The sequence below is a fragment of the Staurois parvus genome, unplaced genomic scaffold (genome assembly GCF_062004578.1).
Source record: "Staurois parvus isolate SC_StPar_1 unplaced genomic scaffold, SC_StPar_1.0 ptg000682l, whole genome shotgun sequence".
NCBI lineage: Eukaryota > Metazoa > Chordata > Amphibia > Anura > Ranidae > Staurois > Staurois parvus.
In genome coordinates, this window is record NW_028318478.1 from 1,412,956 (window position 1) to 1,417,690 (window position 4,735).

Genomic DNA, 4,735 nt, shown 5'->3' on the forward strand with positions numbered 1-4,735 from the left:
CGTATTTTCCGGCGTATAAGATGACTTTTTAACCCTTGAAAATCTTCTCAAAAGTCGGGGGTCGTCTTATACGCCGGTATACGGCATACTGACACTTGGTGTCAGGGCGGCACTTCCAACGGAAGAGACAGTAAGTACAGGGGTGGGTAGGGGCTGCTGTTTCTTACCTGGCTCCGGTCCCAGTCCCACGATGATCCAGTCTAGGAAGCGCGGCTGCTCCTTCATTCAGTTCGGCCACCGGATGTTCGTGCGGCCGCTCGTCTCCACCTCCTAACCGGTGATTGGCCGCCAGAACTGTAGCTCAGGAATGGCACACAGGCGGCCAATCACCAGCGAGGAGGCGGAGCCGAGCAGCCCTGCAAAAATCGAGTGAGGGAGCGGCCAGTAAGTGTGCCGTGCAGAGGTGCTGCTGCAACCACGTATGCTGGCTGCAGCAGCACCATACTGGAACAGGGGTCAGCAAGTGTAATTGGTGTCAGTGAGAGGAATAGTGCCCATGATTGGTGTCACTGATATTAATGATGGGGCATTATTCCTCCCAATGACACCAACGATGGGGCACTATTCCTCCCCCCCCCCCCCACTGACCCCAACGATGGGGCACTATTCCATCCCCCACTGACCCCAACGATGGGGCACTATTCCTCCCGCCCCACTGACACCAACGATGGGGCACTATTCCCCCTCCCCCCACTGACACCAATGATGGGGCACTATTCCTCCCCCCCCCCCCATTGACACCAATGATGGGGCACCATTCCCCCCCCCCCCCCCACTGACACCAACGATGGGGCACTATTCCACCCCCCCACTGACACCAATGATGGAACACTATTCCTTCCCCCACTGACACCAATGATGGGGTACTATTCCTCCCACTGACACCAATGTTGGGACACTATTCCTCCCACTGACACCAATGACGGGGAACTATTCCTCCCACTGACAACAATGACGGAGTACTATTCCCCCCACTGATACTAATGATGGGACACTATTCCTCCCACTGACACCAATGATGGGGCACTATTTCTCCCACTGACACTAATGATGGGACACTATTCCTCACACACTGACACTAATGATGGGGCACCATCATTGGTGTCAGTGGGAGAAATAGCGCCCCATCATTGGTGTCAGTGGGAGGAATAGTGCCCCATCATTGGTGTCAGTGGGAGGAATAGTTCCCCGTCATTGGTGTCAGTGGGAGGAATAGTGTCCCAACATTGGTGTCAGTAGGAGGAATAGTACCCCATCATTGGTGTCAGTGGGGGAAGGAATAGTGTTCCATCATTGGTGTCAGTGGGGGGGTGGAATAGTGCCCCATCGTTGGTGTCAGTGGGGGGGGGGGGAATGGTGCCCCATCATTGGTGTCAATGGGGGGGGGGGGGGGAATAGTGCCCCATCATTTGTGTCAGTGGGGGGAGGGGGAATAGTGCCCCATCGTTGGTGTCAGTGGGGCGGGAGGAATAGTGCCCCATCGTTGGGGTCAGTGGGGGATGGAATAGTGCCCCATCGTTGGGGTCAGTGGGGGGGGGGGAGGAATAGTGCCCCATCGTTGGTGTCATTGGGAGGAATAATGCCCCATCATTGGTGTCAGTGGGAGGAATAGCACCCCATCATTGGAATACCATACTGAAATACCATACCATATTGAAATCAAATCTGATGTTTTTTAATTTTTATTTTTTTATTTTTTTTTGGTGTGCGTTGGAAGAGGGGTAGTCTTATACGGCGAGTATAGCCCAAACCCTATACGCCCAGTCGTCTTATTCGCCAAAAAATACGGTATTTATGTGCAAGAAAAGCACATCTGTTGGGGCAACATAAGACAACTGTGCTTAAAACAAGTGGCTGATTAGAATTACTATGTATCAGGTGTACAACTAGTTATTATTATTATTATACAGGATTTATATAGCGCCAATAGTTTGCGCAGTGCTTTACAAAATGAAGGTAGACATTACAGTTACAATACAATTTGGTACAAGAGGAAACAGAGGGCCTGTTCGTTAGAGCTTACAATCTAAGTTGAAGCAAACCTAATATGAAGCCAGCAAAGTATAAGAAAAGTTTCAAAAGATGAATGCAGCTCAAAAGAATGAATCGGTAGATGCACCAAAAGTGTCAGCAAGCCAATATTCTCAGTCTCAGCAGCCTAATTACAGCATGCTTTCCAGGCAGCTAACTGAACAAAAAACAATGCAGGGAGACTGATTTACCATTCAGCCTATTTGGGGCATTTATTTGAGTATTTCTTTCTTTGCTATCCCGTACAGGAGTCTTTCTAGTGGCCATCAGTTCGGCTACAGCAGTCTGAGTTATCAGCATTGTCCTTTAGAAGTTCCATTTGATTTTTCACAAGGACAAGGTTGTTTAGCGATGGGACCTCCTTTTATCCAAGGTGGTCTCTAATTTTCACCTTTATGATGGTACTGTGCTATCTTTGTTGTGTTTCAGTGTGCTCTGGTTCACCCCAAGGAGATCTGTCTCCATTATATGGGATATAGTGAGGGTTGTCGGGGTTTATCTCTCAGCCACTGCTTCTTTTAGGCAGACAGATTCCCTGATAGTTTTTCCAAAAGGCCACAAGTTCTCCAGCTGACATTTCCACAATTTTTAAGTGAATTTGACAAGTCGTTTTGCAGGAGAAAACTCCGTAAAAGCATCTCTGAGAATTTCAGTCTAATTCCAGAAGCCCATCCACTCGCCGCGCTTTGGCGTGGTCTTAGTAACCAAACAGTATCTACTAAAAGCCCTAACTATGTGCGGCAAGAAAAAAAGAAGCAGTTACTAAATAAGACTTGTAGTTTAGCTTACTTATACTTATTGAAAGGTAAATTCAAAAATTGAAATCATACACAAAAACACTCCCTTCTCCCTTTACCAAACTGAAAATGAAACCGTTGCAATAAAAACATACATTCACACTTGTCTGGACATCATCTTGCCACAATCCCAGTAATTAACCCCCAGTAATAGCATTAGTACCTATAATGCATTCTAACAAACAATTCCTAAGTGTACTAGTAGGGGGCAGTGGACATTGCACATATTACTCTACATCAGATAGACCTCCCTAAGTTTATACCCTCATGTACATCTCCACTTGTGCACTACTATGGACATCCTCATAAAGCTTTTCGTCAACAAAATTGTTTCCAATGTTTTCTTGAAGATTAGTCATATCTGAGGACATAAACAAGAATAGGCAGTTCTTTTATGAAAAAGAATGTCTATAAGAGTTGCTATGCCATGCTATTACTGGGGAACAATTACTGGGATTGTGGTGAGATGATGTCCGAACAAGTGTGAATGCATGGCTTTATTGCAATGTTGTCATTTTTAATTTGGTGAAAGGCGAAGAGAGTATTTTTGTGTATGATTTTAATATACCTTTCAATAAGTATTTGTAAGCTAAACCACGTGAGTCTTATTAAAGTGGAACTTTAGTCAGAAAATAATGTCCTGCTAGATCACTTCAGGATGGCCCCTTATGTAGGTATAGCTATGTAAAACATGAAAAATAAGTGCCTGTGCTGTTTAAAATCAGTAACACTGTCTCACCCTACTCTGCACATGCTCAGTTGCTGTTCATTTTTAGACACTGATGAATTTGTAGAGGCCAATCTGCTGACAGCAAAACGGAATTAAACCCTCCTGTCCTTTACAGCCAAGGAAGCTGCTTCTGTTTGATCTGCAACTGCCATGGAGCTGCACATGTGATCAGTTATGACACCAGCCATTTGATGGTTTGACAGTTTGGGTAAGGACACAAGCAAATGTGACAGTTGGCAATCATGGCATTCCAAGAATGTAGGTGTTTTTTGAAGCTGTTGATTCAATGGGTTTAGTTCTGCTTTATGACTTACTGCTGTTCAGGTGCTCTGGGCTTCAGCAAAATGGCAGCCTCCAGCAAGAAGAAATGGGAACAATGTTGGAGGCAATTTACAGCACACAATTATTTTGGTAGCATAATTATTATTGTGGAACTTCTGCTCATTGCTAAAGAACATTATTTTTTATCAAATTGTTATGGGTAAGGTTCTGCTTTAAGTAAACGTTTCCTTTTTTTCCTAGCCTCACATAGCTAGGGCTTTGCATACAGGTAGTTTTTACAAGCGTGTGAGTTGCATGAGTCCCTTTCCCATTAAAGCCCATTCCACTAGAATGGTGATTACTTCTTGGGCTTTTCTTTATCAGGCTTTTGTGGCTTAGATCTGTAAGGCGGTGACTTGCTTCTGTTCACACATTCTCTTAAAGTGTATGTTACCCTTAAAATGAGTGCAGCAGATATGTGTTTATAAGGTATATTTCTGTCACAAGTAGCAGCCTCTTGTGTTTTGGATTGTGCCTTTTGGATACAAATACCAGGTTATCCCGGCAGTCCCTATTCTGTAATCTTAAATTTCTTCTTCTAGGGTGACAACACTGCTCCTCCATAGATACAGTACAGTGAGAGAACATTGTCACTCTAGGACAGAAAGTGGGTTACTGGCAGGATCACCGGGTGAAAATAAAGGAAAAAAAATCCTGACAAAATATGCAAGTACTACATCTAAGGGCTGGTAGGCTGCAATATATTAGATTTTTAGTTTGGGGTTCAGATACATTTTAATTGTAACAGAGAAAGGGTGTTATCCATTTGTCTTTGCTGTGTGGCAGGGTAAGGTATGTCTCAGTACAGGATAGAAAGAAATCCAAATAATCTGTTCAGTAAAACAGTTACACAGTA

The 4,735-nt window shown here is 44.6% G+C and overlaps 1 protein-coding gene across 7 annotated transcripts in view; it reads left to right on the forward strand.

Moving 5' to 3' along the window:
* The window catches only part of PPCDC (phosphopantothenoylcysteine decarboxylase), a 418,450-nt gene that overhangs the window by 150,276 nt on the left and 263,439 nt on the right, over window positions 1–4,735 (forward strand). The gene's annotated exons all lie outside the window — the stretch shown is intronic.